The 13,692-nt window shown below is 41.5% G+C and overlaps 1 protein-coding gene and 1 non-coding gene across 4 annotated transcripts in view; both read right to left on the bottom strand.

Annotated features, from left to right (window-relative positions):
- SLC16A1 (solute carrier family 16 member 1) overlaps window positions 1–12,824 on the bottom strand; it is a 32,699-nt gene extending 19,875 nt beyond the window's left edge. For 2 of the 3 annotated variants that reach the window (XM_070367476.1, XM_070367475.1), the window contains exon 1: window positions 12,594–12,824. The gene's annotated coding sequence lies outside the window, so the exon portion shown is untranslated. The remainder of the gene's footprint in view (window positions 1–12,593) is intronic. The other variant, XM_005887094.2, reaches the window with a different exon arrangement.
- TRNAW-CCA (transfer RNA tryptophan (anticodon CCA)) lies at window positions 10,314–10,386 on the bottom strand. Its single transcript has one exon. It is a non-coding gene; the product is annotated as a tRNA-Trp (tRNA).
- Window positions 12,825–13,692: the final 868 nt, after the last annotated feature.

Raw genomic sequence — 13,692 nt, 5'->3', positions numbered from 1 at the left:
TTCCGGAGCTAGCTCAATCTTATGTCCATTGAGTCCATGATGCCATCCAACCATCTCATCCTTGTCCCCTTCTCTGCCTGCCTTCAATCTTTCCCAGCATCAGGGTCTTTTCCAGTGAGTCAGTTCTTCACATCAGGTGGCCAAAGTATTGGAGTTTCAGCTTCAACATCAGTCCTTCCATGGAACACCCAGGACTGATCTCCTTTAGGATGGACTGGTTGGATCTCCTTGCAGTCCAAGGGACTCTTCAAGAGTCTTGTCCAACACCACAGTTCAAAAGCATCAATTCTTTGGAAACAACAGTGTTCAATATTAATACTATACAGTAGCTCTTTGATATTGCTATAGTGACCCCATTTTACAAAGGTGAATCTGAATTTTCTTGTATCTTCTTTTAGAAATGAGGATAAAAGCTTTATAAGTAATATAGAAAACTGATGAAGCTGATCGTATCTGCAAATAGTCAAACATACAAACTTAAAGGGAATGAATATATTTACATGTGTATATTTATAGTATGTAGATACTGACTTCAAAAAGAAAAACATGAAGTTCATTAGCTATTAAATATACCATCCAAGAAGAAAAGTAATCTACAGTAGGAGATTAAACCCTCTTGTCTATAACAATTTCCTGTGTGTCATGCTGTATTTCTTATCCATTTCACTCTTGCCACTATCCAAGCACAAACTGTGGTACAACTTTATGAACTATATCATCCCAAAGAACAAGGGTTAGTTTTTATTAGTGCAATAAAAAAAAGCATACTGTTAATAAAGATTCTTTCAGAGGCAGGATTTTAGGGTCATTAGATCCCAAGAGGATCAACTGTCAATATGCTAAATCATCAAATTTCATCTGATTGTTATTGCAATTAAGACTTTCAAAATTATGAACTGTATAATCATTTAAAAGTTATATTAGGATACACACCACTTTTTTGCTTTCATATAATAAAATGTGAGTGCCCCCCCACTGAAAAGCCGTAAACAAGACAGGCATGGTCCCTGCCATTGTTGAAATTAGATTCCAAGGAAGAAAGAAAACAAACAGGTAAACAAATTAAGTAAACTAAATATGTTCTGCTGCTGCTGCTAAGTCGCTTCATCATGTCTAACTCTGTGCGACCCCAGAGACGGCAGCCCACCAGGCTCCTCTGTCCCTGGGATTCTCCAGGCAAGAATCCTGGAGTGGGTTGCCATTTCCTTCTCCAAAGCACGAAAGTGAAAAGTGAAAGGGAAGTCGCTCAGTCGTGTCCGACTCTTAGCGACCCCAAGGACTGGAGCCTACCAGGCTCCTCTGTCCGTGGGATTTTCCAGGCAAGAGTACTGGAGTGGGGGTGCCATTGCCTTCTCCGAAATATGTTCTAAGTATACCTAAAACTTTACAATGGTTGGAGGTTGGGAAGGGGAGATAACATCCTCTTTCCACATCCTTGTTGTTTGACTTCTTCCAACAAACATACATTGCTTTATAATAAAGAAAACAGAAAGCAGCAAAGTTTTAAAAGATGACGAAGTTATATGTGCTTATGTGACTAAAAACGTTAAATGTACCTGTCATTCTATCATCCTCATGTAGTGAAAAGTGAAAGTTGCTCAGTCGTGTCCGACTCTTTGCGACCCCATGGAGTACAGAGTCCATGGAATTCTCCAGGCCAGAATACTGGAGTGGGTAGCCTTTCCTTTCTCCAGGGGATCTTCCCAACCCAGGGACTGAACTCAGGTCTCTCGCATTGCAGGCAGATTCTTTACCAGCTGAGCCACCAGGGAAGCCCTGGTGTAAGCCCTCGTGTAAGTTAGTTACATTTAATGTAAATTCTAAACTTCTTTCTAGGATAGTCATGCATAAACACAAAAATAAACATGAGACTGTATTTCATGCTTTATAGCCTGCTTTTCCTATTCAATGTCTGAAGCATTTTTTGATACGTGCCTAGTTCTGTAACTTTTTTTGGCTACACTATGCAGCATGCAAGGTCTTAGTCCCCTGATCAGAGATTGAACCCATGCTCCTGCAGGGGAAGCATGGAGTCCTAACCACTGGACTGCCAGGGAATTCCCTCTAACATTTTTTTGAAATAGTGTTATTCTATTCTGTGGATGTACCATACTTTAAAAAAAAAAAAATCACCTATTGTTGAGCACATAGATTGTTACATGGAATTTCTACAAAATTCTAACGTTTTTAATTCATATTATAAAAAATAAAAGGAGCCTATTTTTCACTCTTTCATTGTATTTTGTGGCAAAAGCATTTTAAAACTAAGAATCACACTAATATTCAGAACTCTGAGAACAGTATGTCAAAAATGTTAAGGTTCACTTTAGACAGGCAATAACATTTTTTTCTACATTAAAAAAGAAGCTAGTGCTCCAATATAAAAGTCTTTGGATTAATTTAGGGCTGAGCATGAATTAAAATCTTTGGGTAAAGGTGGACACCTACTCAAAGAAGTAGCAAATTCATTTTTTAAAAAAATATTTATTTTTGGCTGTGCCCTGTCTTCAGATGCTTGCAGGCTTTCTTTCTCTAGTTGCAGGCACTCTCCAGTTGCAGAGCGAGGGTTCCGAGGGCTTCTCACTTCGCTGCTTCTCTTGTTGCAGTTCATGGCTCCAGAGCATGGTCTCAGTAGTGCACAGGCTGAGCTGCCCCACGGCATGTGGGATCTTCCTGGACCAGGAATCAAACTTGTGTGCCCTGCACTGGCAGGCAAATTCTTAACCAATGGATCACCAGGGAAGTCCGACAAATTCATTTTTTACTTTTCACTGCAAATTCCTAACTTGCAGAACACTATCCCACCTCAGTGTGGTTAGGCATCTGGGCTACCCTCAAATGTCACACCACAGAGAAGCTAAAGTACTATATATCTGTATATAAGTATTTTAGAAAATAGCAGCATAATTAACTAAACAAAAACCCATGAGATCAAGTTAATTTAAGTACTCTAACACTGGGGCTTACATATGGGGTTAAGGAGGCAAATGAAGATGTCCAAAGATTAAAAAATAACTTCTCTGGGGGAATACCCTGGCGGTGCAGTACTAAGGATGCTGCGCTTTCACTGGTTTAACTGCTGTGGCAGTTATTTGCTCATTAAAAAACAAAAAAGAACTCATGGATATTTCAAAGCTTTTAAGACACAGTTGATACTCACAAGAGGCGCCAATGCTTTAGGATACCTTAAAGATCAATTCAGAAACAAAAGCAAAGACAGGAGTATAAATGTATTCCAAATCCAGAAGCATTTAGTAATTTTCAAAAGTGAAATTATTTTTCATTAATACCATAATTATAAGTTTATTTAATGCTAAAAGTCTATTTCAGTCCACTAATATCATTACTGTTTTTCTGAATATACCTTGCCACGTGAAATTAATGGCCTCTATGACAACTTAACTCAATGCTTCTTGGCTGCTGCTGCTGATGCTAAGTCACATCAGTCGTGTCCGACTCTGTGCGACCCCACAGACAGCAGCCCACCAGGCTCCTCTGTCCCTGGGATTCTCCAGGCAAGAATACTGGAGTGGGTTGCCACAGCATGCTGAAAAAAACTAACAGAATAATTCCCACATTTGTTTCTTTCTTTGTAAGTAACTATTTCCCTCATTAGCTTAGGTGTGTGCTTCTAGATCTTGAATTAAAGACAGAAGCTATTGTTTCAACTTATAAAAAAGCTAAGGAACTCCCTGGCAGTCCAGTGGTTAGGATTCCATGCTCTCAGTGCCAGGGGACACGGTTTGGTTCCTAGTCAGAGAACTAAGCTGGGTGCAAAGCAAAACAAACAAAAACAAAACAAAACAAAAAACACCAACTAATCCCTCCTCCAGGACCAAATGATGTTAGGATTCAAAGAACGTGACTTTCCCAGTTTTTGAGGGTGCAGGAAAAATATGAAACAAAGAACCCTCCAGTGATGTTATGCTTTCTGTGTTAAGAAACACAGGCAGAAAGGTATTTTGTTTCAGCACATAGAGCTTACCTGATCAGTCTCACTTTCTGAGTTATTACTACAGCAGATTTTTTGTTTTTTTTTTTTTTTTTTTTTAGTTCTACCAGTTTATTGCTACCAACCTGTGACCCTCCACCCTCATGCACACATGCTCAGTCATGTAACCCCATGGACTGCAGCCTGCCAGGCTCCTCAGTCCATGGACTTTTCCAGGCAAGAATACTGGAGTGGGTTGCCATTTCCTTCTCCAGATTTTGTCTTCTTTAATGCTTCATTTTCACTTGATTCCAGCAGATTAAGAAAGTTGGAGGCTGTGTCCTCCAAAGGTAGGTTTTGCTTGGCAGAATTTCAGGCTATATTTTGGAATACCTTTATATGTTGTTTTCTATAGCACTACAAATATATATTCAACAAATCAATATCTAAGTGGGCCATTTCAGTTTATTATTATATGACCTACCTTGTTCCAAAATCTAAAGAAGAAACATAGTGGACTGAATTAAAATTATAATTAGACATACTGTCAAAACAGTGTCATTTATGTTACACTTTGAATATAAATGAATATTTGAATACAGTTAATGGTATTTCTGTTAGACTCTACTTCACTACCAGTATTCTGAAGCTTAATGGGGAAAATTACAAATTATTAACAGATGAACAACAAAGAAAGCTTTTCCTTTTCTTGCAAAAGGCTGAGTTGAACTTCTCACAGTGATAATTAACACTATACTTAGTTTCATATTAAAAAATTTTTTTTGAAACCTAGAAGCAACAAAGTAATATGTGGACATTTCATTTCATAGCTTTATTTTCATCCTAAAAGTTTCAAGCCATATTTTAAAATATGTATTTCTTCATCTTTTAGTGAGTTCTTGTATACATATTTTTTTAGTAAATATCCTTTGAATTGAGTCTGAACTTCATTACTGTGCTACATTTGACCCTCATTATCTCAAAGAACCAAGTTCAATTTTCTTACTTGTCTTATTAGTACAGTCAAACTACATAAGAGTATTGAAACTGAGTACTCTTTGGCATTAAAGCATTATCCACCATTCTCAAATGTTTGTTTACAAAGCTTTTTAAGACTAGACACTAAAGATGTATCAAAAAAGTCAGCATTATCACCTCAAAATATACTATAATTAAACTTAAATACCCTTTTTAATTGCTGACAATATAATTTTATGTTCTAAGATAATAATCAGTTCCTTTATTAGAAATACGTAATTTTCAAGTGAATGTTTTATTTTCCCAGAAACAGGTAATTGTTAAGCCATTTCTCTGCCCTTTGCTACATCAAGTAGATATACATCTAGGAGATGGAGACAGTAATTTTAAAAATATGCTTCCTGAATACAAGGGAAAATTATTCTGTCTCAATTTGTGACACTCATTTTATTCTCCCTTAGCATATTTGTTAATGTTTAGTCGAGTTGTTTAAGTCATGTCCGACTCTTTGCAACCCCATGGACTGCAGCATGCCAGCCTTCCCTATCCTCCTTGATCTCCAGGAATGTGATCAATCTCATGTCCATTGAGTCAGTGTTGCCATCCAGTTATCTCATCCTTTGTCATCCCCTTCTCTTCTTGCCCTCAATCTTTCCCAGCATCAGGGTCTTTTCCATGTGTTGGCTCTTCACATCAGGTGCCAAAGTATTGGAGCTTCAGCTCCAATTGGAATTCATATTCCAATGAATATTCAGGACTGATTTCTTTCAGATTGACTAGCTTGATCTCCTTGCGGGCCAAGGGACTCTCAAGAGTCTTCACCAGCACAACAATTCAAAAGCATCAATTCTTTGGCACTCAGCCTTCTTTATGGTCTGACTCTTACATCTGTACATGACTACTGGAAAAAACCATATGGACCTCTGTGGGCAAAGTGATGTCTCTGCTTTTTGATACATTGTCTAGGTTGGTCAGAGCTTTTCTTCCAAGAAGCAAGCGTCTTTTAATTTCATAGCTACAGTCCCCCTTTGATCCCTAGGTCAGGATTTATGATTTAGTACACAGAAGTCGATGGCCAAAAAATTTACTTAACTGACATCATGAGTTGTGTGCTGTGTTGCATCACAGGTTCTGGCTAACTTCATTCTCACATCAGAAGTACAGGAGTTAGGAGCAGGAGTTCTTAGCTTTTTTGGTGCCACAGATTAAATTCTAAATTTTACACAGAGGTCAATGAAGTTTTTCCCCAACCAAGTTCATAGCCTCCTTGAATTCCTTCCAACATGGAGTATCAACCTGCATATCTCAGGTTAAAACCTCTGATTGGGGAATAGAAGAGAAAGTTAATAAAGTAAAAAGCTTTGGTTCTCAAAAGCTCAATAAGGCAATTTACAAAAGCTCTGTTATTATCCAAAACAACACACTAAAACAGTGTCATCAGGTCTTCATTCATTCAATAATCTTCAGAAGATTTATATAAGAAGAGCAAAATCAGAGGGAAGAAATATTTTTCAGTGAATGATCAAATATGAAGCTTACACTGCCTGTATATTTTGAGGAATTTCTCCTTTATATGAAGGCTAAATCACTGTAATGAAATCAGATTCAATGTTATGAGTAGTTGTAATCAGCAATAGGGTAGTTTGGACAACCAGAGGGGCTAGATCTCACTGTTTCTGCATAAATGGTGAGTAGCACTCTTCAGTGACTCAGCCCATGCAACCAATAACACTGTTGTGGATGTGAACTCATGTAGTTATTGTGCATAATGTACCCCTAGAAGAGAAATCACCATTTCAATAGGATTGTAACTGCTCTTTTAATCACTTCTCTGCAAGACACCACAGCTCACAAGTCACCTATTCTAGTCTTTCTGCCATAAATCCATTATGAAATGGATCCTACAACCAAAAAGAAAGAGGGGAAGCAGAAGGGGAAGAGGCCTAAGAAGAGGGAGAAGGAGGAGGAGGAGAAGAAATTACAGAGGAAAAAAGAAATATTTGTCGGGGAAAATTAAAAGATGAATAACATACAACTTAAAAGGTCATGCTGCTGCTAAGTCACTTCAGTCGTGTCAGACTCTGTGTGACCCCATAGACGGCAGCCCACCAGGCTCCCCTGTCCCTGGGATTCTCCAGGCAAGAACACTGGAGTGGGTTGCCATTTCCTTCTCCAGTGCATGAAAGTGAAAAGTAAAAGTGAAGTTGCTCAGTCGTGTGCGACCCTCAGCGACCCCATGGACTGCAGCCTTCCAGGCTCCTCCATCCATGGGATTTTCCAGGCAGGAGTACTAGAGTGGGGTACCACTGCCTTCTCCTAAAAGGTCATGGTACTAATCTAATAATGACAACAGCCTAAACTAGGGGTGGGGTGGGATGGGAAAAAGTGGACATAAGAGATAACCAAAGGAAGAAGGGGTTGACACTTAAATGCATTTGGTAGGGAAGGAGCCCACTAGAGAAGTATTAAAATGACTCAGATTTTAAGCCTGGCTACCTGGAGTAATCAATCCCTGTCCTCAAGGAATTTAAAACCTGTAATCTGGTTACAGCTAGAGGTTTAGATTTGGTAGTAAGTGATTCTACCAGAAATTCCTTCAAACCTATTGTAACAGATAAGCTCTGCAAGAAAGAACAAAGACCAAAAGAATCCCTGCCAATTTAAGAAATTCTAAATGTTCCAAATACTAAAAGCCATTTGAAACATTAAGGACAAACGCTAAAAAACATTCTAATAAAATATGTACTGGCTTTCAAAGAAAATATACCTTGGTACCTTTAAATACATTTCTCCAAAAAGACAGTATTGCAATCATATATGATATGATATGATATTGTGCTTCCCTTGTAGCTCAGTCGGTAAAGAATCTCCCTGCCAATGCAGGAGACCTGGGTTCAAGTCCTGGGTCAGGAAGATCCCCTGGAGAAGGCAATGGCACCCCACTCCAGTACTCTTGCCTGGAAAATCCCATGGATGGAGGAGCCTGGTAGGCTACAGTCTATGGGGTCACAAAAAGTCAGACATGACTGAGCAACTTCACTCTCACTCATGATATTATATTAAGCACATAAATTTTTAACTTGCCCTTCCTATTCAAACTAACTCTTTTTTGTAGAGGTATTCTAGCTACTCAGTTAAGACAGAGGGACTTCCCTGTGGTCCGGTGGTTAGAATCTACTTTGCAATGCAGGGGACATGGACTTGATCCCTGGTCAGAGAATAAAGATCCTACATGCCTCAGAGCAACTGAGCCTGCATGCCACAACTAGAGAGCCCAAGTGCCGCAACTAAGACTCAACACAGCCAAATAAATAAATAAATATATTTCTTTTAATTAAGAAGGAATGTTAGAATTAAACTGCCATTTGCAAACCACCAATGAAATAACAGAATTAGGCCATCAAGATAGCAGTATGAGGGACAAACATCATATTCCCCCCAATAGAAATACACACCATCACCTATGAATTATATTTGCCTTTTCCACCACACCATACCTCCTCTCAGAAATCAAACCTCAATCTAGCTACCAGTTTACAGAAAATACAATAGAACATGTTAAACTAGGACATGTTAAATCTATACCAGTGGGACACATTCAACACAATCCAGAATGAGGGAAACTGCATAAAAATAACCTGGTACCTTCAACAAATAACTTAAGAGGAAAATAAGAAAAAAGGGAAGACATACCAACCAAAAGTAATGTGTGGTCTTATTTGGATCTCAAATCAAACTGATCAATTATTTTGAAACAGTTTAGGAAAATGTGAATACTGCTTGGTTATTTGGTGATGTTAATATTTAAAGGCAGAACAATGGTTATGGTTGTTTCTTTAAAGCGTCATCTTGGTTTTTTTTAAGGAAGAGTTACTTTAAAAGTTTTTTAATTTATTTTTTGTTGTGCTGAGCCTTCAGTGCTTCACGGTTTTCTCTAGTCGTGGCAAGCAGAGGCCACTGTCTAGTTGTGGTGCTCGGGCTTCTCATCGTGGTGGCTTCTCCTGTTCAGAGCACCTGGTCTAGAGCCTAACTGCTTCAGTAATTGCGGCTCCCAGACTCTGGAGCACAGGCTCAATAGTTGTGGTACAAGGACTTAATTGCTCTGCAGCATGTGGGATCCTCCGGAGTTCAGGAATCAAACCTGTGTCTCCTGCATTGGCAGGCAAAGTCTTTATCATGGAGCCACCAGGGAAGCCCAAGAGTTATATCTTCTAGGGATATACTAAAATATTTACAGGTGAAATACCTCTATCTGTTTTGCTTCACAATAATCTAATAGGGGGCAGAGAGAAGTAAGTAGGAGTACAGATGAAACATTATTGGCTGTTTGAAACTTCAATTGGGTATTGAAAGTTGCCATAATAAATTGTATAGAAGGGGAAAAAATCACTAACTGCAAAAAGACATTTCCAATCTTTACCAGCTGAACAGCCCTGGGCTAGTCACATAACCTCTTAGTGTCCACATTGGGTAGATGGAGAAAAAAAAAACCAAAAACCTCATATTTGCTCAAGCTAGAAACCTGGGAAATATTTTTAACTTCTCTGGCTTTCCCTGTCTCCCACATATGGTCTATCATTGAATCCTGTCTGTTTTCCCTCTCTCTTCCATTTTCCCCCTACTGTCCATCTTGTCCATCACTGTGATCTCACAAAATTCCAAAAGCCTCCAACCTGTTCTCAACTTTGTAATCAGAGTGGTATTTCTAAAATTCAGTCTGATTGTGCCCTTCCCAACCCCATTTATAACCATTAAACTTGATTCATTTAGCTTCAAGAGCACTTCCTTAAATCTTTTTACTTAGTCCTTTCTTTACTTAAAATGACTAAGGCCTTTCATTATCTGATATTGCCCATCTCTCCAACTCCCATCTTTCTGTGTTCTCTGTGCTCTATTTTTATGCTTTAGCAAAACTCTTTTAAGTTTTTCTAATGTACCCTGTATTCTGACTGCAGCTTCAGTACTCAGATCTGGAATGCTCTTTTCACTATTACTCTCTGGCTTTAGCTAACTCCTATTCATCCTTCAAGTCTCAAGTTAAATCGCATTTCCTTGGAGAGGCATACCTTTGCTTCTATACTAAGCTGGGAGTTATCTCACACCTACATAATACAGTATTTGTTCCCATAGGAACCTCTACTTCCTCTATTACGTACTCAATAGTTGTTTATAAAGAGCATATGTTCTGGTATTTATATCAATATATATTATGCTTTCCAGTTAGACTATAAACTCCAGGAATGATAGGGCTAGAACTTATTTCCCAAACAGGGATCAAACCTGGGCCTCCTGTATTGGGAGTACAGAGTCTTTTTTTTTTTTTTTTTACTTTTATTTATTTATTTGGCTGCACCAAGTCTTAGTTGTGGCATGATAACTCATAGTTGCAGAATGTGGGATCTAGTTCCCTGACCAGGGATTGAACCTGGGTCCCCTGCATTGGGAACATGGAGTCTTAACCACTGGACCACCAGGGAAGTTCCAGGGCTAGAACTTGTTCTTGCTGAATCCTAGGTGTCTCTGAATCCTAGTGGCTGGTAGCCAACAAATCAGGTCCCATCTTCCTAATCCTCTTCTCTAACAAAATGCCATGTAGACATTTGCAGGGACCTAAATCCTTCATAGGAAGGCATATTATGAAGTGGATGGAAAACACAGTTAGAATGAAGGTATAAGTTGGGAAGTTACTAATTATTCAAAATAACTTTTTTGGCATAAGATAATTCATATCTAGGGCTTCCCTGGTAGCTCAGATGGTAAAGAATCTGCCTGAAATGCAGAAGACTGGGGTTCAATCCCTGGGTCGAGAAGGTCCTCTGGAGAAGAAAATGGGCCTGGAGAATTCCACAGATAAGCCTGGTGGACTACAGTCCATGGGATTGCAAAGAGTCAGACATGAATGAATGATTCTCTCTCTCACACACACAGATATTTCATACCTATATTTATAATTTTTAGAGAAAGTTCAGGAGTGCTGAACTCATTAAATGGGAGTCAAAAGTTACATAATTCTCACCTAACCATTAAAGTTTTCAGAACTAAGATCAGAAGTCACTTAACCTCTAACAGTTTCCTAATCTATAAAATAAGGAAAACTGACCACCTGGTCAGTAAGATCTTTTCCGGAGTTATATGAATTAACATTTAAAAGGCCAAAAGATACCTAAACTATTTAAACACTGATCAGTTGGTTCATCCTATGGTAGCATGAATCTTTTTCCTTTTTAATCTGTTTAGGTATGTTATAGCCTATTATGTTAAGCTTACAACTAAACCTTTAAACCTATTCAGCTATAAAAATATCCCCAGACCATTAACTTGCATTTTTAACAAGGGTCAATGCAGTCCAATGAAAGAACAGCATCCAATCCCTGAATTAATTACTAAAGTTCAACTTGTATTTAAATAATACCCAATACCTGTTTTAAGGGCTAAATGTCTTACACTATTTATTTTCTCTATGGCAACCTGAAGGCAAAATTGTACCCTAAGGCATAAAACTTGGTCTTATGGGTATTTTTAGTGCCTAACTAAAAAACTACACTAAAATACATATTCTCTGCATCACCTCACTGGGCTGGTAGCAGCCATCAAAATTGCTTATTAATGGCTAATTCCTACTTACACTCTAAAAAACTCACAATTCAGAGTTCACCGTATCATATTCCCCTAGTAACTATATCCACATTTGTTTTATCAGGGCACTGAGGTGTCCACATTTTATTTCAAAACTAGAATAATTTTTGGAAAAAACAAGTTTCAAAACTAGTTATGACAGAGCAGATGCCAAGTATAGCACACTAGGAATCTGACTCAAGTAGTACTTTTTTGGGGGGTTAAGATTAATTACAAACTAATTTTGGCAACTGCCTGTCGCATTTGAGTCGTGACAAAGAAATGAAATGTTAAAACGCACGTGGGGAGAAAGTATGTATCTGGAACAAAAAGCGAGCATCATACCGAGTGTAATGCTATGCTTCAGACTCCTCTCCTCAGGGCCGCCTTAAAGTCCCAGAGTGAGGGCGCTGCGGCGGACGTTCCGCAGCCACAGGTTGAATGACAAAGAGTTCCCGTCAGCACGACTCCGGGAGTCTGCCAGTTGCAATGTTCCCTCGGCAAAGTCCACTCAAACCCTGCAGTCACGTCTTGGCTACGGGGACTGCAGTTCCCCCGAGCCACTGCCGCAAGTCACCAGGTGGGACAAGGATTGGCTGGCCGAGGAGGTTGGGGCGGGCGTGCCACGAGTCCAAAATAACTCCCGCCCTGAATCCCTACCCTCGGAGAACACTGCCAGCAGCTTGAAGGCACCACGTGAGTCAACCTCACGTCGTCCCTTTCCCAGATCAAGCATCTCTTGAAGAGCCTACTTAAGACTAGAGGGGAAGCGACTTTCCCAAGGTCACCGGCACCACGACCCAACTCCTCGGCCAGGCCGGTGGCCCGCACCTGACAACGGGGCCGCAGCTCTGCTTAGAGGCGCTGTCCCCAGCGCTTCAAGGTCTCCTTCAGCAACGCTGCGCTCCGAGGCCACGTGGCTGCGGCGGTCCTAAGCCCCCGCCCGGCCGTCCCCCCTCCCCTCGGAGACCAAGCCCTTCACTCCCCCACGCCTCCCTCCAAACACGCGGAGGAAGCAAGGACACCGCAGGGTCCCCGCCAAGCACGCAACTGGCCGTTAACAACTAACCGTTATACGCGGCTCGCGGCGCCTAGCGTGAGCGTGACGCGGCGGCGCGGCTGGAGTTTTCGCTGGGCCCACGGTCCAGGTCGCGTCCTTTGCCGGCTGCCTAGTTCGCTCGTCCGGGCACCCACGCGCCCGGCTAGTCACGTAGCAGCTCGCCAGCACTTTGTCGGGCCCGGCCCGCGAGGCTGCCTTATAACCCGGGGCCGGAGCATGCGCACAGGGGGTGGAGTTGGCCCTCACGGCCACCGCCCCCTCCCCCCTACACTTACACCCGAACCGCGACTCGCGCCTCCACAGCTCTCAGGCGCGCGCCCGCAGAGTCGCTTTCTCTCGCTCGCGCGCGCTGGCGCCCCCCTCCCCGCCACGTGACCCGCGGCCCGGCAAGACCCGCGCGCGGCGCCCCCGCTATGCGGCAGGGACCTTGTAGCCGCGCTCCTCTGCGGAGTCTCCCCTTCGGCCCGCCGTCGGAGGACCTCGGGGTAATCTACTCGCATCTGGGACACCAGCGTCGATCTCACCCTTAGTCTCTGCTGGAGAAAAGGGGAAAACCGCCAAGGATGGATTGGGCGTGCAGCCTGGGGCCTGACTCAGGTGTGGGGGGCGATGGTGCGCGGAGAAGCTGGGAACTGACTGGAAGTGAGGGATTGGGCGGGGTTTGAATGCACGCGGGTGCATCTCGGACCGGGGAAGAGGCCGAAAGCCGGCAGTTTAGAGCGCGGGCTGCGGCCTCGCTTCTTGAGATCAGTGACCTCGGGGAAGTCACTCAAATCCTCAGGGCCTGCTTCCTGCTCTCTGAAATGAAAACAGTAATACAGGCGACCTCATAAGGGCTTTTGGTGATTTTGATGAGAGAATTTATGGAACTTTTTTACATTTGATGAATGGTGAGTACGAACACAGAAGACGGGAGAAAAGAGCTGGTCTGACGGTGGTGACACTGGCCCCACGAGAGGATCTGTGTGTCGGAAATATGAAGAAATGAGACTGCAGAGAGGCCAAATTTTTATGGACGCTGAGGGTTTGGAACAAAATATAATTATAGTTAAAGGTTCTGAAGGGCCGATTATATACTTAGCAGTTCACCTGAACTATCCTCAGGACC

The sequence above is a fragment of the Bos mutus genome, chromosome 3 (genome assembly GCF_027580195.1).
Source record: "Bos mutus isolate GX-2022 chromosome 3, NWIPB_WYAK_1.1, whole genome shotgun sequence".
NCBI classification, from domain to species: Eukaryota; Metazoa; Chordata; class Mammalia; order Artiodactyla; family Bovidae; genus Bos; species Bos mutus.
This window is presented reverse-complemented; position numbering and strand designations above follow the sequence as displayed.